General features: G+C 38.3%; 1 pseudogene across 1 annotated transcript; it reads left to right on the top strand.

Annotated features, from left to right (window-relative positions):
- The first annotated feature begins 18,466 nt into the window (after positions 1–18,466).
- LOC147378443 (ribosomal biogenesis protein LAS1L pseudogene) lies at positions 18,467–20,913 on the top strand (annotated as a pseudogene). Its single transcript, XR_015152329.1, has one exon. The product of XR_015152329.1 is annotated as a ribosomal biogenesis protein LAS1L pseudogene (transcript).
- The last annotated feature ends 3,588 nt before the right edge of the window (positions 20,914–24,501 follow it).

The raw sequence follows: 24,501 nt of genomic DNA, 5'->3' as shown, positions 1-24,501 counted from the left end.
ACCCGGTTAGTTTGAAGTCTATGTGTGCCTTAGTGATTTGGAGTTGCTACCTAAAAACCATACTTGTATCTTCCTTCTCATAGCCATCTCATCTCACTTTGTTTAGAGCGTTCAATTTTTGGAAAGACTATTGAACAGTTAGTGTTTTCATGGCCTCGCCTCCTAGTCCTGTATCTTCTCATTAAACTCATCTTCCCACCTCACCACCCTACTCCAGGTCTCCACTGTCTCAAACCATCCTCAGTAATGTGGTTTCTCTGTGTTTAAATCCAACGGATGCATCTCCGCCCTTATCCTACATAACCTACCTGAGCACTATTGCCTCTATTGACCATTATCTCCTTCTTGAAACTTTTCCTTACACTGGTTCCTGTGACATGATTTCTCCCTGGTTTTCATCCTACTTAGGTGAAATAGTTGTTAATTGTTCTGACTCTAGAAACAGACTGCCTGTGTTCAAATTCTAACTCCTTCTATTGTTGTGACTTCAAGAGTACCAATCAGTAACCCTGGTAGTTGTCAGTAAAGAATCTGCCTGCAGTGCAGAAGACCCAAGTTCAATCCCTGGGCTGAGAAGATACCCTGGAGAAGGAAATGGCAACCCACGCCAGTATTCTTGCCTGGAAAATCCCATGGACAGAGAAGCCTGGCAGGCTACAGGTCACAAGAGTCACACACAATTTAGTGACTAAACCACCAACAAAGATACCAATTAGATTTCCTGTGTAAAATAGTTAGGGTAACAATGGTATCTACTGTTGTGAAAATTGAAAGAGCTCATCTAGAGGCATTAAGAACATTGCTAGCTTCCCTGATAGCTCAGTTGGTAAAGAATCTGCCTGCGATGCAGGAGATCCCAGGTCGATCCCTGGGTTGGGAAGATCTGCTGGAGAAGGGATAAACTACCCACTCCAGTATTCTTGGGTTTCCCTTGTGGCTAAGCTGGTAAAGAATCTGCCTGCAATGTGGAAGACCTGGGTTTGAGCTCTGGGTTGGGAAGATCCCGTAGAAAAGGGAAAGGCTATCCACTCCAGTATCCTGGCCTGGAGAATTCCATTGACTGTACAGTCAATGGGGTTGCCGAGAGTCAGACATGACCAAGTGACTTTCATGTAGATTTGCATATTGATGCAAAATCTTCTACTCTCAATGAGTGTTGAGTAATGCCTCTGTATTTTACAGTACATGGGTATAGAGTGGCTAGAAGAAGATAGTAAAACACTACCTAACCATGCAGAAAGGGTGCAGAAAGCAGGAAGTGGAGGACAGGACTGAAATCTATTATCACACATCAAATAATAGTAACATATTTGAGAAGGTAAAACATAACAGTAACCAAGAAATATCTCTTAGTCATCCACTAGGAGGCCTGGATTCCTGTCACCGTCACCATCACTGCTGCTACTGCTGTTAAGTTGCTAAGTTGCATCTGACTCTTTTGTGACCCCATGGACTGTAGCCCAGCAGGCTCCTCTGTCCATGGGATTCCCCAGGCAAGAATACTGGAATGGGTTACCAATTCCTTCTTCAGGTTATCTTCCTGACCCAGGGATTGAACCCATGTCTCTTGCTTGGCAGGCATATTCTTTGCCACTGAGCCACCAGGGAAGCAAAAAATAATCACTGCCTAATCACTTATAAAGGACCAACTCTCTCTCCCTTTCCAGTCTCTGTGATCTGAGGGGCTTTCAGCTCCTGAAGTATAGGCTTGACACTGATCTTGATTTGAATACTCTTGTAATTACAATGACTATATTGAGAAGGATGAAGAAACCATAGCAGCTTCAAGTGTATGAGTTAAATGGAAAATAATCCTGGTGATCCAGGACAAAAAACTTGGCCAAGGTCTCTCTTTGCCAGATTTACGACTGTATGTATTTTCTTGGTTTTAATGTTAAGTCCATTGTGTAAGTGGAGAGAGCCTCTAGGCAATCTCAAAAACTTTTGCTTTGACTTGAATTCTCTATTACCTACTACTACTGTTTGAGAAGTCTGAATCCCTCCAAGGAACACATGTTCTGCCCCACGGCCAGAAAGATTATATGTTTGCCTGTGTAACTGCTAGGGTTCTCTCTCCTTAATTAATTATATGAGAAGAATGATTTCATGGGTGAATCAAAAAGCCATTGCATAGTCCCTTCCTGTCTTCTGGGTGTCATTGCTATTGCAGTCTGTCCTACTTTTATGGGTTTGTGACAACTGTCAACCTTTCCTAATATAATATTGGAGTTCTTAAGACAAATATTTAGGCGTTAAGAGTTATTTACATAAAGAATCAGTTTTGATGTACATACTCAATCATCTTTTGTTGTTAATAAGATAAATATTAGGGTATAGCCAACAAATTACAAAAATTGGTTGTTAAACTAAGAAACATTTCTTAGTCATTGATAAAATGTTTGCAATGTTTAATAATTTTCAGAGTTTGTAGCTATTGGTGGTTGCTGCTGCTACTGCTAAGTTGCTTCAGTCCTGTCCGATTCTGTGCGACCCCATAGACAGCAGCCCACCAGACTCCCCCGTCCCTGGGATTCTCCAGGCAAGAACACTGGAGTGGGTTGCCATTTCGTTCTCCAATGGATGAAAGTGAAAAGTGAAAGTGAAGTCGCTCAGTCATGTCCAACCCTTAGTGACTCCATGGTCTGCAGCGCACCAGGCTCCTCTGTCCATGGGATTTTCCAGGCAAGAGTACTGGAGTGGGGTGCCATTGCCTTCTCCGTATTGGTGGTTAAGGGGAGGTAAAACCCAGTTGGATAATTCACCACAAGATGATTTTTATAACACCTGCAAAATACATCTGTGGGTTGTTTCTTTAGGTAACATATGTTTCTGTGTTTTTGAACTGATGACTTGCTTTGCACTTCTCAAATAGTAGCAAAACAAAATTCCCTCTGAATCGAATAAATTTTAAACATGTCAAATACTATGTGAAATTGAGAATTCTCTAAGGCAGAGGAATCCACTTTTTAAGAGGGTAGAGAAATAAGCAAAATGACCCAGACAGAAAACTTACCCTAAGAGAGAAAATAGCTGGGAGTGGAAAACCAATTCTTCAGAGGACAAAGATAGGGAGGATAATTGGTTCAGAAGAAAAACTTCTACCTGAAGTAGAGAGAAAGCAGGTTGATAACCCTTGTGGAACTGTGAAGGAAGAGAACCAGAGCTGTCTTCATAATCATGGAGAGTGGAATGGCCCCCAGTATTGAAACTCTATTGTGGAAGTTAAAGGATGGAAGAAAAGGAAATCATTGTTCACTGGGAAAGGAATGAAATGTTTTCAGGCCAAAGAAAATTCAATACTGGGGTTGAAACTATTAGAAATAAAAAAGATACATGAAACACTAGATAGAAAACCAACAATTAATAACTTCTAGAGAGGTGACTGAAAGAAAGATAATGCATATCCCCCAAATTATTGAATTTATTCACATTTCTATCAGACCTAAGTGTATCATTTCAAGGTAAATGAAGTCATTGATCATTTTTCTTTTTCCTACATATCAGTTTATAGGTATGCATTGAACATTTACACATATCAAACATGATGCCTGCAGAGACTACACAATGTTATGTGAGATGGTTAAACAGTTAATCTTTGAGCTGCTACAATTGGAGAAGAGGATGTGCATATGTTTAAAAGGGTTATGCTGACAATGGAATGATATCTACATTTCTTTATAAACCTAGGAATTTTTTCTGTTTGGGCTACATCTGGAATTTTTTTTTTTCTTTTCAAAAGCAAGAAGAATAAAACCTTAATACTGCAGATTATGAAATTATAGAAATAGAGACATAAATAAGAACATTTCAAATAGATAAGCAATTCTTAGAGAAAATAGATGCCTTTAAATATCATTTTAAAGCTTTTGTATTAAAATTGGAGAGTGAAGGGTTTTAAACTAATTTTAGTGGCACTATGCAAAAGGAAAACCATCTCAATATTGGAGGACTTTGGACAGAGAAAATGGACATTTAGAAGAGAATCATTAGAAACTGAATGATTCAAGGGGAAAATACATATCTAACTCACTCTCTCATAATGTCATCTCCCAGCCATATCTGTGTAAAGACTTTCTTTAAAGGAAAATCAGTGCTTTGTGGGTGTGAATTTAAAACTAAATAAAATACAGTAATGCAGTTCAGGAGACATTGGGAGTTCCTCTGACCTTCAGAAATCTAGTGAACTTCTCCTTAAATTCCCGTCCATTCCAGAGTGAATGGAAATCAAAACTCCACTGGAGTATAATGTTGATGCCCTGCCTGCCCATATCGCCTCATTCAATTTCCAACTTCCAGCACCTGCATATTTACCTCTATCTCTTGGGGCAAAAGTACCAATAAATAGCCTCTGGGAGTAGTCCTTAACCAATGATTGACAGCAATGATACATAAGTACCCCAGTCCTTTGGGGAGAATAACTCTGAGGTGTGTGTTTCACACTGGCTCCCTTTTCCCCAACAGGATTAAGTCCAGTCACCCACAGTGGTAGATCGCTTACTAAGGAACATTTTTGGGCTGCCTTTCCTTCCTTGTCTCATTTTCTTGCTTCCTACATGGGGTTTCTTCTCCTCCCAAATAAACTATTTGCACTAGAACCCTTGTCTTAGCATCTGTCTCTGGGGGCACACAAACCATGCACCATCTCTGAGATTTATACATACTCCCACGGCCATTACATTTTTAGAGGCCCTGTGTCCTCATAAGCTAAATGGGTGGAACTCAACCTCTTCAGTTCCCAAAATAAATACTCACTCACAACTTTTACAAACTTGAAAGACTTTATTGAGAATTTAGAAGACTCCCTAGGAGGAGTCACTTTGTTCCAAGTGCAGCTTTTCTCTCTCTGCTTTCCTTTCCTCCACCTCCCTTGTACGGATTGCTTGGGGAACTTCAAATTCTTCTCCCTTTTGATTACATAGAGCAATTTTTTCTAATTTCTTCTTCCTTTCAAGGCTTAGTGATGGCAACCAAGGGCTGGGAATCCTATCCACTATTTCAAGAAACTCTGCTGCTGCTGCTGCTGCTAAGTCGCTTCAGTCGTGTCCAACTCTATGCGACCCCATAGATGGCAGCCCATCAGGCTCCCCCGTCCCTGGGCTTCTCCAGGCAAGAACACTGGAGTGGGTGCCATTTCCTTCTCCAATGCATGAAAGTGAAAAGTGAAAATGAAGTCGCTCAGTCGTGTCCGACTCTTAGCAACCCCATGGACTGCAGCCCACCAGGCTCCTCCATCCATGGGATTTTCCAGGCAAGAGTAATGATAGCTTTTCCCCCTAAAAAGACTGTAGAGTCAGCAGTTAAAACGATAGCATTGCTGCACTTTGTTATGGTCACAGCCCTACTGTATAATCCTTGTACTTTTCTAGTTATTGTTATTCTTATATACAGTAAGAATAAAGTAGTTTTTCTTAAAGTTCTGAATAGTTATCTAAATCAGTCCACCCTACTTGACCAGAGGTGGAATTAGGTTCTATTGGGCTTGAAGTTGATACAGTTTGGGGTGTACTTTAAGAAGAAAAAAAAACAAAACAAAATACGTTGATAAGCCTTGGGAAGTCAGAAACAACTCAGGAGCAACGTTAAATACCTTCACAGTAGATCAGCCTTGGTACCTGGCTTTGTTACAAAGAATTGGCAAGCCAGGAATATAGCACCTCATAAAATCACCTCTTATAAAACAACCAGAACATTGAGTGCTTACGGTCTTCCAGGGATTGTTCTAAGCAGTTTACTAGGATTAATTTCTTTAATCTATTTTTATCCCAGATTTAAAGATGAGGAAACTTCTGAACAGATAGGTTACTTAACTTGATGGAGGCCATGCAACTAGTAAATGGCAAAGCTATAGTTTGGACTGTGATAGTATATCACAAACAGCAGTCCATATAGCCTCGATGCTATAGTACTCCTGAAAACCTCGTTCTTGGCCCCTAAATAACTCACCATCTGTGAAAAAAAGTATGCATCAAAGATAAATGCAGCATAAACAATATACTCTACTTGCTTCCTTCATATTACCCTCAGAGATAATTGGGTCAGCCACGTACTCAGGCAGATGGTACTCAAGGGTCTACTTATCTCACAGTCTTCCTCACAGGGCAGTCACACCAAAAGGAAGCACACTACTCGGTTCCCTTCACAATACAATTAAAGTGTCCTGAAGCCAACAACAAGAAAATTAGAGATACCAAGGGAACATTTCATGCAAAGATGGGCTCAATAAAGGACAGAAATGGTATGGACCTAACATAAGCAGAAGATATTAAGAAGAGATGGCAAGAATACACAGAACTGTACAAAAAAGATCTTCATGACCCAGATAATCGTGATAGTGTGATCACTCACTTAGAGCCAGACATCCTGGAATGTGAAGTCAAGTGGGCCTTAGAAAGCATCACTACGAACAAAGCTAGTGGAGGTGATGGAATTCCAGTTGAACTATTTCAAATCCTAAAAGATGATGCTGTGAAAGTGCTACACTCAATATGCCAGCAAATTTGGAAAACTCAGCAGTGGCCACAGGACTGGAAAAGCTCAGTTTTCATTCCAATCCCAAAGAAAGGCAAAGAATGCTCAAACTACTGCACAATTGCACTCATCTCACACGCTAGTAAAGTAATGCTCAAAATTCTCCAAGCCAGGCTTCAGCAATACGTGAACTGTAAAATTCCAGATGTTCAAGCTGGTTTTAGAAAAGGCAGAGGAACCAGAGATCAAATTGCCAACATCTGCTGGATCATGGAAAAAGCAAGAGAGTTCCAGAAAAACATCTATTTCTGCTTTATTGACTATGCCAAAGCCTTTGACTGTGTGGATCACAATAAACTGTGGAAACTTCTGAAAGAGATGGGAATATCAGACCACCTGACCTGCTTCTTGAGAAACCTGTATACAGGTCAGGAAGCAACAGTTAGAACTGGACATGGAACAACAGACTGGTTCCAAATAGGAAAAGGAGTACCTCAAGGCTGTATATTGTCACCCTGCTTATTTAACTTATATGCAGAGTACATCATGAGAAACGCTGGGCTGGAGGAAGCACAAGCTGGAATCAAGATTGCCGGGAGAAATATCAATAACCTCAGATATGCAGATGACACCACCCTTATGGCAGAAAGTGAAGAAGAACTAAAGAGACTCTTCATGAAAGTGAAAGGGGAGCATGAAAAAGTTGGCTTAAAGCTCAACATTCAGAAAACTACTATCATGGCATTTGATCCCATCCCGTCATGACAAATAGATGGGGAAACAGTGGAAAATCACTGCAGATGGTGAAAAAGGAGAGGACAGAGGATGAGACGGTTGGATGGCATCATCAACTCAGTGGACGTGGGTTTGGGTAGACTCCAGCAGTTGATGATGGACAGGGAGGCCTGGCATGCTGTGGTTCATAGAGTCGCAAAGAGTCGGACATGACTGTGTGACTGAACTGACCTGAAGCCAACAACATGTACATTAGCATAGGTTAATGTCTGTTAATCTGTACAATGTTGTAATAATACAATCACTATAGGTCCAAATATGGACTCCTTGAGACAACCCAAATTCCCAGGTTTAGTAAGTGGGCCCAGAGTTAGTAATAAACCCCCACTGAAATTGTAATAAATACCCCCTGCAGTATTATTCCAACTTATACATAGCCACTATTGCAATTGCCTTTGTCAGCTATACTTGATTACGTAATCAGTCTTCCTATTCCTGTTGAGCCAAAAGAGAACTCTTCAACCTGAGAAGAAAAAATATTTTTCTTCCCAGGGATCTCATAATTGATTTTAGTATATCCCTGCTGAGTTAGGAGCAACTGTGAACTTACAAGTATGGGGTGCCACTCTTCATGCACCACCCACTGCATGGTGGTGACTGAGAGGCAGAGAAAACCCATTCACAGAGAGAGAAACTACCAATGAAATTTCTTTTTCATAATGTTCCGCTGCATATTTTCTCCTTTGGGGTTATAATGTACTCCTGATTTATTTATAATGTTGGGATTTATATCTTAAACTAACTTGAGTTCATTTCTATTAATTGCATTTTACAGTCCTAATTAATAGAGATACAACCCAAAATAAACTTAGGTTTACTTATGTTTTTAAAAAACCTTTTCAATAAGTTTGTCAATGTTAGGAATGGAATTGTAACTAAAAGGTGCTACAACACTTTTTAGAATATTGTTAACAAAAGCCAGAATGTCCAGATTAATCTATGACCAGGGATATGTCTCACAGTGATGTGGCCAGGATGGTAATTTCTGATGGTAATTTCTGAAGGCCATGTAATTTCTCAAGTTAAATTGTATTAAATGTGTCTTCACTAGATTCTATAATTCCATGTTCCCCTTTTAAAGACTGAGGTCATCTTATTTTTAGTCCCTTCAAGTCATTAATATTTTTCTGTTTCCTTTTCACAGAAACTTTTGATAATGAATCCTTGCTTTATTAGAGCTTGGAGCTTTTTAAAAGTTCAATTTCACTGTGAAGTCAAAGTCTTAAAATTTTCTTATGACTAAGTGATTTTTTGCTTTATTTTCATCTCATTTATTAGATAAGTTTAGCCTTACAATGGCACCCCACTCCAGTACTCTTGCCTGGAAAATCCCATGGACAGAGGAGCCTGGTGGGCTGCAGTCCATGGGGTTGCTAAGAGTCGGACATGACTGAGCGACTTCACTTTCACTTTTCACTTTCATGCATTGGAGAAGGAAATGGCAACCCACTCCAGTGTTCTTGCCTGGAGAATCCCAGGGACAGGGGAGCCTGGTGGGCTGCCGTCTATGGGGTCGCACAGAGTCGGACACGACTGAAGCGACTTAGCAGCAGCAGCAAGCTTTGACTTGATATTTCACATGTATATGCCTATGAATGTGTGCATTTCTGCATGGATTTATGCATGTAATAGTAACTGTCTAAAATAAATGATCATATTGAAAATAGAAGCAGGTGAATATCATTAACTTATTAAGTAAAAATAATTTTTAATCAGGTGTAATCCATATATGAATATTGTTTTGAAGTCCAAAGCAAGTTTTTTTCTGGGGTACAGAATTTTTCCTTACTAATGATGTCTATTTTGGTTGTCTACCTGACTTTTGTTAGATTTTCTGCTGGTAAGAAATTATGCAGTTTTAGAAGAAATGGAAAAAAATATTTTAAGACAAATAATGTCACTTGTTAATTTATCCAAGCAGATGGTGATATATTTTAGTCATAAAAATTGAAAAATGGGTTTGTATTCTCTTCAAATTTTATGTTTCCTGAATAGTTTGAAAGGTTTATTATCCTTATACCTTTTAAAGGACAGTAAAACAAAACTACAAAGAAAAAAAAAAACAAAACATAGATTTGACTCTTCCAGGAAGAGCTAAGAGTATCTGTATATCACTATGGTCTTCATTGTTATTTCTCTCTTTAAGCACATATTTAAATTTGGAGCTGTATTTACTATTTAAAGTAACAGTGTAACAGAAACTGTAGGAACCCTCAAGCCATGTCATTTTACAAATCCAAACATAAAAATTGTGTTCTTGCTTGACACTAATAAGACTCGCTGGGGAAAATGCAATTTTGAATTAACTGATTGTAATTTTCTTGTACCAAGCTGAGCAAACCATATACAAAAAGTAGAACTACAGTTAAAGCTTAAAGAGCATGCAAGTCAGAACAACCATTATGCGATAAATATTTTACTTGTGGAGCATGTTTTTTCATTGATTTTGACTGCTCTGTGTAAAACATATCATGCGTGAAATATGTATAATGTATGGGAACAATTCAATTCTCTTATTATGGTTTTATCACGTAAGTAGTTACCCTGGTTTTAATTTTTTAATTTACTTTTTATTAGTTTTGAATTTTATGCACATTAAATCATACTGTCTGTATCTTTTAATGAATTGCTGTTTTCCATTCAACTTTATGAATTTTTAAAAAATGTGTTAATTTGTAGATCATTTATTTTTGCTGCCAGCGATAGTATAATTTTTAAGATACATTGTTTCAAATATACTGTTAAATCCATTATACTCTTGGTAAATACTGTTTAGATTGTTTTGAAGTTTCAAATTTTATTTTTAGCATTAATGTGTTTCTGTGAACATCTTGTATATATCTCTGAGTTCTACATCTGGAATTGAAATTTCTGAATCAAAGAATATGCGTACTTTTAAATTTATTAGATAGTGTAAATCATTTTGCAAAATTATGCTACTCACAGTTTCATTCATATATGAGAGTTTCACTATTCTAAATCATCGTCAAGATTTAGGATTACCAATATTTTAATTATAATCTGATTGATATCAATCAAATTGATAACTGCACTGTGAAATACAGTACATATTTATAAGTTTAATTTTCTCTGATTACTACAGAAGTTGAATAACTTTTAATATGTTTGTATGTCATTTGTTTTTTATTTTCTTTGAAATACTTATGTCATTTGTTCTTTTATCTTATTGAGCTTTTGACCTTTTTATTGATTTGTGGGAGTTCTTTATATATTATAAATGCTAATTCTTTGTCTTGTGTGTTTCATAATTGTCTTCTTTCAGTTCTAGTTTATATTTGTATAGTTTGTATTGTTCTTTATCTCATCTTCTCATTTAATGAATATAAAGTTTCCATTTTAGTAAGGTCCAATTTATTTTTCCTTTATGTTTTGTGCTACCTAAAAGATGATAGTTTTTTCTAAAATATAAAAAAAAAAATTGCTTTGGTGTTATGTTTCTAATCTTCCTGTGTGTTTTAAAGTAGCATTTATTTTTTGCTTTCATTTATTTTTGAAGGATAACAATAACCAAACCATTTACTGAATAGTTCATTCTTTCTCTACTGATCTGAATATCTAGCTTTCTCATCCCTTAAATCTACATGTTTTCCTGAATTCTACATGTTTGCTCTCAAACTGTTGCATTGGTCTATTCATCTATTCCTACACCAAAATGGCACTGCTTTAAATGTTAGCTTTGTAATTAATATTGGTATCTAATAGGAAGCCCTCTAACTTGTTCTTTTAGGAGAATATTGGATATTTGCTATCTTTAATCTTCCAAATGTATCATAGAATTAGGTCATCATCCTTAATTAAAAAAAAACTGTTGTGATTTTGACTGAAATTGCATTGTATCTATAGATCAAGTTAGATAGAATTCATATTTTTACAGAATTGATTCTTCCTACACGTGCACATGCCATGCTTCTTTATTTAGTTAGGTTCTTAAATGTGTTTCAGTAACATTTTATGGAATTTCCTGATAGCTCAGTTGGTAAAGAACGCGCCTTCTATGCAGGAGACCGTGGTTTGATTCCTGGGTTGGGCAGATCCCCTGGAGAAGGGAAAGGCTACTCACTTCACTATTCTTGGGCTTCCCTTGTGGCTCAGCTGGTAAAGAACCTGCCTGCAGTGTGGGAGACCTGGGTTTGATCCCTGGCTTGGGAAGATCCCCTGGAGAAGGGAAAGGCTACCCACTCCAGTATTCTGGCCTGGGAAATTCCATGGACTATATAGTTTTCTACACAGAAACATTTCTACGTAAAACATTTTATTGTTTTCTACATAAAGTTCTTACACATAATTTTTAGATTTATTTATGGTACTTTACTTTCTAATGGTTTTGTAAATTTATACTATGTCATTTTGTTGCATTGATTTGTACTTTTACACCTTTGTATATTGAATTTAAAATATTTTTTAACCTAAATTTTTTTCTTAAATTCCAACAATTGGCCAGTAATATGTAAACATTTTCTTTGAAAGAAAGAAATAATAAGTCTAATATTTTGCAAATAGTAAGTCTAATATTTTCTCTACTCATTGGGGAGTTACATGTTATAATCTCATTAATTTGGAAATTTTTACTTATATATGTAATTTAATAAAACCTATATTTAGTAAAAATTTTTTCCCTTCTCTCAAATAATGCTAGAATTTAGAATGTTTAGACTGATTACCTACTTCCTAAAATGTTATTGTTGTACAAAATTTTTATTCTGTCTTGATTTTATGCCAACCCCACAAAGTAGTTATTATTACAGTCTTATAGAACAAGTATATCTGTTTTAACATTTTCCTTCATGCAATTGCATTTTTCATCTCATATCTTTCTTCTTCTTGAAAAAAGTACATACATCAAGATTTCCTTAGCTTTTTTTTTTTTTGCAATTAAGAAATATTTATTTTTTAATTGAAGGATAATTGCTTTGCAGAATTTTGTTGGTTTCTGCCAAACATCAACATTCAGTCAGCCATGAGTATACGTATGTCCCCTCCCTCTTGAACCTCGAGGAGGGCGTTCCTTAGCTTTTGACTCTCAGTTTTCTTTCTTCTTCTCCCTTCTCCTCCACCCCCTCCCCTTCCTCTCTTTTTCTAAAACCGGAATTAAATGAGGGACCAAGTCAAGCAATTAACTGGAGGAAACATATTCTGGGAAAAGAGAATAACAGTTCAAAAGTCCTGACATGGGAGCTTCTTGACAAACACTGGAAAAAATATAACACTTACAGGGGAAAAGAAGGAAAAGGGAAAACTTTTCTAGCAACTGGATCTATAGGACAGATATGTTACTAACACTCCTTCTCAGTTGACACCAGAATGTGTTTTCTTTCTTCCAGTTTTATTCATACACAATTGACCTATAGCACTGTAAAAGTTTAAGGTACACAGCATAATGTTTGACTTATGTCCATCATGAAATGATTACCATAGTAAGTTTAATGAACATACGTCATCTCATGGATATAAAGTTGAAAAAATATACCTTCTTTCCTTGTGATAAGAATGTTTAGGATTAATTTTTTCAGTCTTCTTACTATTAAAAAAAAACTACTTTTTTCTTCTTTGAAGAAATTACATGTCTTTGCTGGATATTTAATTCCTTATGTACAGTTATATTGTTATTTAAATAAATCTTTTAACCTCCTTTATATATGTTTTTCTTAATAAGAAATCAGTTATCTGTGCAATTATTGCTTTTTGGTAGTCTATTTTATACCTGGCTGCTTTAAAAATCTTTCAATTTAATTATTTCCCTTTTAACCTTGTCTTTTTTTGTTGTTGTTGTTATTTCATGAACTTCTACATGTATTTACTGTGTATTATCTTTTCTAGAGGGTTTCCCAGGTGGCGCAGTGGTAAAGAATCCGCCTGCTAAGCAAGAGATGCGGATTCAATCCCTGGTTCAGGAAGATCCCCTGGAGAAGGAAATGGCAACCCATTCCAGTATTCTTGCCTGGGAAATCTCATGGACACAGGAGTTTGGTGGGCTCTAGTCCATAGGGTTGCAAAAGAGTCAAACACGACTTAGTGACTAAAAACAACAATCTTTTCTAGAAATTCTTTTCACACTTCTGCAAATCTTTACTCTCTAATTCTTCATCACATGAATAATTCTATTTTTAAAAAATATGCTAAACATTCTTATTTATATTCTATTTTATGGTTTATATTTATTCAAACATCTGCAGTCTTTGTGAGTTTGATTTTGAGGTTTATTATTTCTGCTTACTGATGCTACTGCTAAGTTGTTTTAGTCATGTCCGACTCTGTGAGACCCCATTGATGGCAGCCCACCAGGCTCCCCTGTCCCTGGAATTATCCAGGCAAGAACGCTGGAGTGGGTTGCTATTTCCTTCTCCAACACATGAAAGTGAAAAGTGAAAGTGAAGTTGCTCGGTCGTGTCCAACTGTTAGCGACCCCATGGACTGCAGCCTGCCAGGCTCCTCCGTCCATGGGATTTTCCAGGCAGGAGTATTGTTTCTGCTTATACTCATTTATAATGTTTTTTTTTTTTTTTAAACCTCAGTGTGTTTTATTGCAGTGATCAGCAATACTAAAAAATGTACTAGGCAATCTGGAGGAATCCTGATACAGGCTTCCAAAGTGTTTCCTCTTAGGAGAGATCATGCTGAACCCACTCCTCCAGTAGTGAGATGCAGCAATACGTGTGCAGTTTTGGCCCAGAGAGCTTGCTTGAGACTCAGGAGTCCAGAGTTTCTATTTGGGGCCAGTCTTATAGAGTTTTTTTTTTTAATTGATTTTTTATTGGGGGGAAATTGCGTTACAATGTTGTGTTGGTTTCTGCCATACAACAGTGCATATCAGCCATAATTATTCCCTCTATAATATGTTCTTTGTACCTGTTTTAGTGATTTTTTAAAATTTATGAGACTGTGTCTATACATGCTATCTATGGGAATACTTTGAGGACTGGGTTAAAGATGAACCTTTCATAGAAGATTTGTATATGCTTCTACTTAGAGCCTGGAGGATTATTAACTGAGTAACATTTTAAACTTAACATTTATCTTGAGATTTTGGGGAATCCAAATTGGAATGAATTCCAGTTCCCAAACCATATGAGTATAGAGTGATAAGTAGAAATTTTCCAAGGGAAACTTTTTCCCCCAATTTCTCTGACTTCAGTCAGAAGCAAAATAAAAACTGGTAAGTGTTCTTTAAGTAATAGATTGTTTTTTAAGTCACTTGCAAGAGGCTCTATACTTCTGGGGCATCTAGCTTCTTGAGGGTAATATCTGACTGCTGCTTAACTTTGGTCCTGCTTTCCCAGGTGGTGCCAGGAAGATCAGCAAACAGCCTGAAAACAAAGACATCAAGACTTCCTTACTACTTCTTTCCTTAGGAAACCTCTTATTTTCCTACTCTCTTAGATACCCTTGTTTGTTTTTTAATATTTTATCAAAGATTTTTTTTTGTTTTTCTCTGCTGCAGAATCTTTCTTTTTTTAAAAAATTTATTTATTTTAATTGGAGGCTAATTACTTTACAATATTGTATTGGTTTTGCCATACATCAACATGAATCCGCCACGGGTGTACATGTGTTCCCTATCCTGAACCCCCCTCCCACCTCCCTCCCCATACCATCCCTCTGGGTCATCCCAGTATACCAGCCCCAGGCATCCTGTATCCTGCATCGAACCTGGACTGGTGATTCCTTTGCCTGCTTAAGCTCTATATTATGAGAAGTTAAAATGCATAGTTGTTCCTTCTCTTTCTACAAAATTGAGGCCATTTATTTGCATAGAAGTTTACAAGTTTAAGCAGAAGCATGGTTCTGGTGCCATCCTGGTTTGGTTCAAACTTGTGCTTTGGGTATTCATTAGTAGTATGATCTTAGGAAAGTTATTGAAACTACTTTTACCTTAGTTTCCTTGTAGGGATAATAATCATACCAATCTATAAGATTATTGAATTAAGTGAATTTAATAATTAGAGTGGTAACTTACACATAGTATGTACTCAGTAAATAAAATAGTATCATTGTTATTTCTGATAAAGTGGAAAAAAATAATGTTATTTTCTTGCTAGATTTGTTTGCATAGTTTGGGCTGGTTAAGTTAAGATAGGGAAAATTAATAAAATTTGACTTGTAGAATGAGTTAAAGATGAGGGTCTTATATTTAGAAAATAGTAATAAAGGGTATACCTTGGGAAAGGATTCCTGTCTCAAACTAGTTCTCAGCTTCCTTCCCTGATGGATCAGATGGTCAAGAATCCAACTGCAATGTAGAACACGTGGGTTCTATTCCTGGATCAGGAAGATCCCCTGGAGAAGGAATGGCCACCCACTCCAGTATTCTGGCCTGGAGAATTTCATGGACAGAGGAGCCTGGTGGGCTACAATAATGGGGCCACAAAAAGTCAGAAAAAGCCAAGTGACTAACACTTTTACTTTTTACTCCTCTTAAGGGCCAAACCATTGATGTTCATGGCAGTAGGCTCACAGTGCAAAGTTACGAAAACTTCTTGATAAAAATAATTTGCATCTTTGTTTAAAATGTTTATTTTCAGAACTCTTCTTTAGATATTAAACATAGAAGCAATCTCAAAGAGGGAATTCTTAACAGTCCTCGTTTTTCAGAAATTTCTACTTCTAGTCAGATAACAGAGGTTCTGAGAAGGCTATTCCTGTATCTGTTAAATCTCAAATGTCTTCAGCCTCTATTCATCTTTATACCAACTCTGGAGTTACAAGTGGCTCCTCACAGGCCCTAGGAAAAACCGATGGCATTAGATACTAAAATAAAATGCAGCTTGTAATCTAGTTTTGATTTCAGTAAGATAAAATTCTCAAAAGCATTTTGAGATTAAATAACAAATCCAATTGCAGCTAAATAATATTCTAAGGTATAATTTTGACTCTCCTTTTGGTATTTACATTTTAGTTGCATGCATACATGCTAAGTCACCTCAGTTGTGTCCACCTCTTTTGCAACCCCTTGACCTGTAGCCTGCCTCTGTCCATGGGATTCTCCATGCAGGAATACTGGAGTGGGTTGCCATGCCCCTCCTCCAGGAGATCTTCCAGACCCAGGGATCGAAGCCATGTCTCTTATATCTCTTGCATTGGCAGACAGGTTCTTTACCACTAGCGCCACTTATGTCCTCTAAATGCATCTAGCAAGATCAATAATGCTTTCTTAAACCCTCTTGTACCATAGCACAATTTTCTCTTCTGTAATTTCCCTCATATTGACCTCATTTTACCTCCTTATGGATATGTTAAAAGTAAACATCTTTAGTGACTTTACTTGGAAGTCGTGTGCCATACAGCTCACAAATACAGAATAGCCAGGCTAGCTCCTACCATGTCACAGGGTGGTTGAATCCAGTGTGAATAACAAAGCTTGTCTTCTTTCACATTGTGGACAGCTTTGTGAAGAGATAAATTGTACTAGATTTCCACAACTCATAATTGCAGCAATGTCTCATGTATATAAGAAAAACAGCTCTACTCTCTGACATAAAGATAAACCTTCTGGTTTCTTGTTCAGTTGCTAAGTTGTATCTGACTCTGAAACCCAATGGACTGCAGCACGCCAGGCTTCCCAGTCCTTCACCATCTCCTGGAGTTTGCTCAAACTCATGTTCATTGGCTGGGTGATGCCATCCAGCCACCTCATCCTTTGTCACGCCCTTCTCCTCCTGCCCTCAATCTTTCCAGGCATCAGGGTCTTTTCCAGTGAGTCAGCTCTTCACATCAGGTGGCCAAAGTATTGCAGCTTCAGTTTCAGCATCAGTCCTTCCAATGTATATTCAGGGTTGGATTCTATCTAATACATGTTCCTGATTGTACTTCACCAACTGCTTATGAGTTGAAGTTTTCACCATGGCTCTGTCACTTTATTTAAAAATTTAGGTCTATAAGGCACCAGGTACAGATATATTAAAACACTCAGTTGAAAATATGTTCCCAAACCAATAAGAAAGAATACACTTTAGATATTTTCAGCCTATTTACTGATTCCCTAGTGGCTCAGTTGGTTAAGAATCCTCTTGCAATGCAAGAAACCGCCTGCCAATGTAGGATATCCGGGTTCGATCCCTGGGTGAGGAAGAACCCTTGGAGAAGGAAATGGCAAACCACTCCAGTATTCTTGTCTGGATAATTCTGTGGACAGAGGAGCCTAGTGGGCTACAGTGGGCTACCCTAGTGGGCTACACGGGATTGCAAAGAGTCAGACATGACTTAAAGACTAAACTACAACCAACACCATATATATTAATTGAAAAATGGATAAGATGATGTGGTTCCTGCCCTTCTCATTAATGTAATCCTGCTTCCCGGGTCCATACCCCCAATCAACACTAACAGAAAAGAAAAAAATAGAAATGACTTTTAATAGAAAGTACCTTATTTTCTCCATACATTGAGTCAATTCTGACTATTGAGTGTATCCCTATGGCTCTTTCATATCTAGCATTGTGAGTTCTGAGTAATGAGCAATTAGACTTCAACAATGGGATTCCAGAACATAATGGACAATATGCCAGGTATTTAGTTTCAGTATCTTCATTTCTATTCACATCTCTATGTACTGTGTGATTTTTGCCTTAATTTAATTTTAGTACCATTATTGTGTCTTCTGTTTAATTTTTTTATAGCTTGCTATAATTAAGCTTTTATTTGGAAGTCATTTTAAAACCACTGCATCGTTGTCATGGAATTGTTGGTAATATGTGATTACATTATGTTGTCTTTTGCCAGGACACTCTTGTAAATGAAGCATTATCCTCAGAGATTTTCTTGGCTGAAAATGTAAGTAATTAAAAATGTAAACAAATATTATCTGTTACATATGCTGCAATAATAAATACTTCAGTATAATACAAGTTAATGTCTCTTTTGGGATACAATTTAATCCTCCTACAACATGTTTTATAAATGGACAAATAAACAGTTAAGTACTTAATACCTTATCTACTATGGTATGCAGATACCCAGGGCTTTTATATGCTTCTCTCTTTGCGTATTTATGCATTTCTTAAGAGGCATTATCAAGAATCTTTTAGCATTATTGTTATTTTATAGCAATGCCAGCTGTGAAGATGTGAAAATTCAATCGAAACCTCCCAATTAACATCTAGTATAAATGATAGCCTAAGAAAATGGGCACTTTTTGTCTATAGATTTTAGGACAAAAGTTACTACATCCTGTAAAAAAGGTGTACATGGCTGATCGTGACATGGAAGCTGATCATGAGATGGAGGATGATCTTCAGTGCGGCGGCACAAGGCCTGAGCTCGATGTTGAGCCCGTTGAGCCCGATGTTGAGCCCGATGTTGAGCCCGATGTCCGGTCGGAATCCGAGATTGAGCCAGGTCTGGGTCCCCGGGGAATGGATCTTGTGTGGAGTGCGTGGTGCGGGAAGTGCGTCAAAGAGAAAGGGTCGTCGCCACTCTGGGCCCAGCGCATCGTGGTCGCCTGGCTCAGCAGGGCCGAGTGGGATCAGGTGATGGTGTATCTGTTCAGTGACGACTATAAATTGCAGCGGTACGCGCTGAACCGCATCACGGTGTGGAGGAGCAGGTTAGGCAACGAACTCCCCCTGGCAGTGGCTTCTACTGCTGACCTGGTACGCTGTAAGCTCATGGATGTAACTGGTGGCTTGGGCACTGATGAACTTAGACTGCTCTATGGCATGGCATTGGTCAGGTTTGTGAACCTTATCTCGGAGAGGAAGACAAAGTTTGCCAAGCTCCCTCTCAAATTCCTGGCTCAGGAGGTGAACATTCAGGATTGGATTGTTGAACTTCGCCATGAGTTAACCCACAAGAAAATGCCCCATATAAATGACTGCCGTAGGGGCTGTTATTTTGTCCTGGATTGGCTCCAGAACACCTATTGGTGCCGCCAAATGGAGAACAGCCTGAGAGAGACCTGGGAGTTGGAGGAGGAGAGGGAAGAGACAGATGAAGCAGACCAAGAGGAAGATAAGAAAATTGTTGTTGATGACATCACAGAACAGAATCCAGAGCCTAAGGATGAGGAGAAAGGTGTAGAGCTGAATGTCAAGACTGATGGAGACCGTGAAAGCAACAAAGACGGCAAAGAGGTTGATCCGCTTTTACAAAAGGCTCTGAGACATAAACAGTTGTATGAAAGAGCCCGAGAACTGCTGGTATCCTATGAAGAGGAACAGTTTAAGGTGCTGGAGAAATATAGGCATTTACCTCAGGCCATTAAAGCGTGGAATAACCTGTCCCCACCTGTAGAATGCATCCTGGAAGAGCTCAAGGGCATTACACTCGAGAACAGGGAGGCTGTGCTAGATGCTTTTCTGGATGACGGCTTTCTCATCCCCACGTTTGAACAGTTGGCAGCTTTGCAGATAGAGTATGAAGAAAACGTGGACTTGGATGACATCTTGGTGCCAAAGCCGTTCTCTCAATTCTGGCAGCCCCTGCTTAGGGGCCTGCACTCCCAGACCTTCACGCAGGCCCTGTTGGAGAGGATGCTGTCTGAGCTGCCAGCCTTGGGGAACACTGGGATCCGGCCGACCTACATCCTCAGATGGACCACTGAACTGATTGTGGCTAACACCAAGACTGGACGGAATGCCCGCCGGTTTTCTGCCAGCCAGTGGGAAGCGAGAAAGAACTGGAGGCTCTTCAACTGCTCTGCCTCCCTTGACTGGCCCCAGGTGGTTGAGTCCTGTTTGGGCTCACCTTGCTGGGCCAGCCCCCAACTCCTTCAGCTCATCTTCAAAGCCATGGGGCAGTTCCTGCCAGACGAGGAGCAGGAGAAGCTGCTACGCATCTGTTCCATTTATACCCAGAGCGGAGAAAACCTGGTGCAGGAGGGTTCAGAGGCTTCCCCCATTGGGAAGTCTCCATACACAGTGGACAACCTGTATTTGATCCTCAAACCAGCAGGCTCAAGCTCTGGGGCTGAAGGAGAAGCCCAGAAACAGGAGGAGCAGGGCAACCTGAATGATGTCAAGGAAGATGAGAAGGAGAACAAAGAAGCTGTGGAAGACCAGGTAGAAGAAAATGAAGAAGAAGAAGAAAATGATCACCAGAAGTGGGAAGAAGAGGAGGAAGATGATGGTCACGATGACAACGATAATGATGATGAAGATGAGGAAGACAGGATGGAGGTGGGACCTTTCTCTACAGAGGAAGAGTCCCCGACTGCCGAGAATGCCAGGCTCTTAGCCCAAAAAAGAGGAGCTTTGCAGGACTCCGCATGGCAAGTTAGCTCAGAAGATGTACGATGGGATACTTTCCCCTTAGGTCGAATGCCAGGTCAGACTGAGGACCCAGCAGAGCTTATGCTGGAGAATTATGACACCATGTATCTTTTGGACCAGCCTGTGTTAGAGCAGCGACTGGAACCCCCAGCATGCAAGATTGGCACCCTAGGCCTGAGCTGCAGCAGTGGCAGCAATGACAGTGGCAACTTGGACCAACTTCTCTGGAGCCAGGAGGAGCTTCATATGCTCAAAACTAGCGTACAGCTTTTCTGATGACTGCCCTGGTATAGGTGTTCATTAAGTGTTAGTGGGCCAATAGCCTACCCTCCTTTGCTCCCCCAGTGTACCTACCTAATGCTCCAGAAAACAACCTGGGAGATAGCCTGCATCAGCCATATCAGCTCAGCTTTCCATCATAGTAGAATTTTGAATATATGTTGTTTCATTTTATTTTGAAAAACAATAAACAGGCCACAGTTGTTTTGTGAGAAAAAAAAAAAAAAAAAGGTGTACAACTTTTACTCATTAACTTATTTCTTAGAAATTATCCTAAAATAGTTGAAGTGCATGCAAAAGAGAGTGTACATAATTTTCATCATTTTATTATTGTCAAAATATTATAAATAACCTAAGTATATATCTGCAGAGAATTGGTTTAGAAGAATATAATAAATTCATTGAATGGAATGCTATGCAACCATTAGAAATCAAATTGAAGGACTTCCCTGATGGTCCAGTGGCTAGGGCTCCATGCTCCCAGTGCAGGGGGCCCGGATTTGATCCCTGGTCAAGGAACTATATCCCACACTGCAACTAAGACCTGGCACAGTCAAATAAATAAATAGAAATAAATATTATTTTTAAAAAATCAAATTGATTGAAAAAATAAAATCAAAAAGCAAGTGACATGATAACATAAGTTTATGTTTATGGATAAATAATAGCAATTAAAGATAGACTTAACCAAAAACAGCATTCCAATGATTATTTATATTTGTTAAAAAAGAACTCATGTTGGGGTTCTTATAAGCAGTATCTATTGTATATTACTGATTATGTCCTTACTAAAGGAAACCATCTAAAGAAAATTATTAGATTAGCTAGTTGAATAGACTGATTTTTTAAAAAACAAATTGATTGAAATATTTGGTATAGATAAATAGCTTGAACTTTTTCAGAACCTGTTCCCAGCCTTTAAATAATATACATGAAACAATATATTGTACTAAAAATTTAGGCAACTGAATTAAAATCAGATTTTTTTAAAGGAGGTACAATATCAAAGAAATTCCTGTGGCATGTCTAGAAACTGTATATACCTGCCTTTTATATATAAGGATAACTTTACCTAAGTTTGGTTAAAATAGAACATGGTTTTTAACTTTGCCCAGGTGAGGATATTATCAAATATTATCAACTTTTTTCTTCAAATAACCATAAAACTAGATAAAAAACAACTATTTCAGCACACATAAAATTGACAATTGCCATAAAACAATCTGAGAAGAATTTATGCTTAAAAATGTGCTGAGTTTTGGGCAGTATTATTTTGAATCTATAGCATTCTGGCTGAGGTATTTTCCTGTCTTTCCCCACCCCCACCAGTTGCCCTCGCTGGGATAAGATGTTTTTGGCAGATTCTTTGTAGTACACTAAATTTAGCGTGGCGGGTGGTACCTACCCCCAGCAGCACTGTTCGTAGACATGACTTCACTGAAGACAGGTGAAGAGGGGAGGGTCAGTGATTCAGTGCACTTAGCCTATGTTTGCCAGTCAAGCACAGTTTAATTCTGTTGACTTTTATACATGCTCTATGGAGACTGGAGAAGCTCCAAGATATTCATACACTTCTGGCCAACCCAGAGGCTGTGCACATGCACATAGGAGACCTGAACGAGCCCACGTAGAAGGTAAAACCTGGAAAGTGAAGTGAAGTCGCTCAGTCACATCTGACTCCTTGTGACCCCATAGACTAGCCTACCAGGCTCCTCAGTCCATGAGATTTTCCAGGCAATAGTACTGGAGTGGATTGCCATTTCCTTCTCCAGGGGATCGTCCCAACCCAGGGCTCAAACCTGGGTGTCCCGCATTGTAGACAGATGCTTTACTGTCTGAGCCACCAGGGAAGTTGAAGTAGATTGTAAATATTCTCACAAAAAAAAAAAAAAGAAAGAAAGAAAAGAAATGATAATTATGTGATGTGATGGAGAGGTTAGCTAATGCTATAGCAGTAATCATTTTGCAGTGTATCAAATTAAGGTGCTATATGCCTTAAACTTACACTGTGTTATATGTCAATTATATCTCAGTAAAGCCAAAAAAAAATGTCCTGAAATCTGGAAATGACACAGACATATCAGTAAAGAATGATAGCCATACTAGCTAATCACTGATGGATCAGATTGGGATTCTCAATAAGTAGATATATATGTACACACACAGGTATATATTAAGTAGATGTATATATGTACATATCTAATATGTGTGTATTATGTATACCTATATAATACACATACACATATTTTAGAAATTCTGGAGTTGAGAATTGTAATTGAAATGAAAAACTCAGTAAACAGTTCAACAGCAGACTCATGATGGCAGAAAAAAAAAATAAGTGAATCAAGGTAAATCAAGGAAATTATATCTGAAAAGGAAAATAAAAAAGAATGAACAGTTTTAAAGACCTCTGGGTCAACATAAGGTGTACAATGTATATATATTCAAAGCCATCAGAATCCTAGAAGGACAGAAGAGAGAGAAAGGGCAAAAAAAATAATTGAAGAAATAATCAAATTTGATGAAAAACGTGATCTATACACCCAAGAAGATCAACAAAGCCCAAGAAGGATGAGTAAAACAGGTGGTTTTAGAAGATGTGACATATATACCCATCATAAATTTTTGAAAGATAAAAGAGAAAGCAACTGAAGAAAGAGACAACAACATATCACATATATGGGAGAATAATGACCATTAACAGCTAACTTCTCATCAGAAACAGTGGAGGCCCAAAGTATGGAATACCACATACAAAATGCTGAAAGAAAAAGCGAGGAAACAAAAACAAAGGTAAATCTGTCAACCAAAAATTCAATATCCAGCAAAAACAGTATTCAAAATAAAAGCATGGGGAGGGTATACTAGACATACTCCCTCTCCATACTGCTGAAAATCTAGAAATCATGTATAAAATAAACATTAAAAGAATTTGAAAACTGTAAACAACAAGGCACCTGCTTGGAGATTTTATGCCCTAAGGAATAGTGTCTCATGTAGTTGCTTTATATCTCTCAGGATGAGTGACAAAGAAGGTGACAAGGAATGACATTAGTCTCAATAGAAAACTTCTCTTTCCAGACAAAAAACCAAGAAGGGGGAAGTCTGGTAAGACACAAATACTTTTACACCGCAACCACACCACTCCAAACACTATTCCCATCATAGCCAGTAGAAGTCAAGTGAAGAATCCAGACTTTCCCCGTTGCCAGCATGTAATGAGGTACCCAACATTTCCCCTTGCTCTGAGGTGGTATCAGAGAAACACTGTTAGGGAGCTAGGACTTTCATCCCCATGGGATGATAAGGAGGCCCTTCACCTCAGTGAAGGTGAAAGACAGCATAGGGAGCAATAACAAGGTGCCCTTTCCCCTTCCCAATATGGTGTATCAGTGCAGGTCCAGTTAGAAGCCTGAATTCATACTTGTGCCCAGCGGTAATAAAGAGCCCTCCCTTTCAAGAATCACTGGAGTCAGAGTGGAGAAGAAGTACTTGGGCCTGTAGGAAGAAGGTGGTGCCTTTTCCCCTGTCAAATCATTGTAGGAGGTCTGCTAAAACACAGATTTAAATAAGACCAAAAGTATTATATAATAATTGACAAAATGTTTAGGTTTAGACTGTAAGTTACTTATACAAATAAAAAGGTAGATGTCAACCTGAATAAGAAAAGATGATCTTAATTGATGATAACACCAAGATGACACAGATGTGAGCAGTGTCTGAATAATTTTTAAAA

The sequence above is a fragment of the Bos grunniens genome, chromosome 2 (assembly GCF_055505025.1).
Source record: "Bos grunniens cultivar Pamir isolate PY7600 chromosome 2, Bosgru_T2T1.0, whole genome shotgun sequence".
NCBI lineage: Eukaryota > Metazoa > Chordata > Mammalia > Artiodactyla > Bovidae > Bos > Bos grunniens.
Note: the sequence above shows the minus strand (reverse complement) of the source record. Positions and strands in the feature narration are given on the sequence as shown.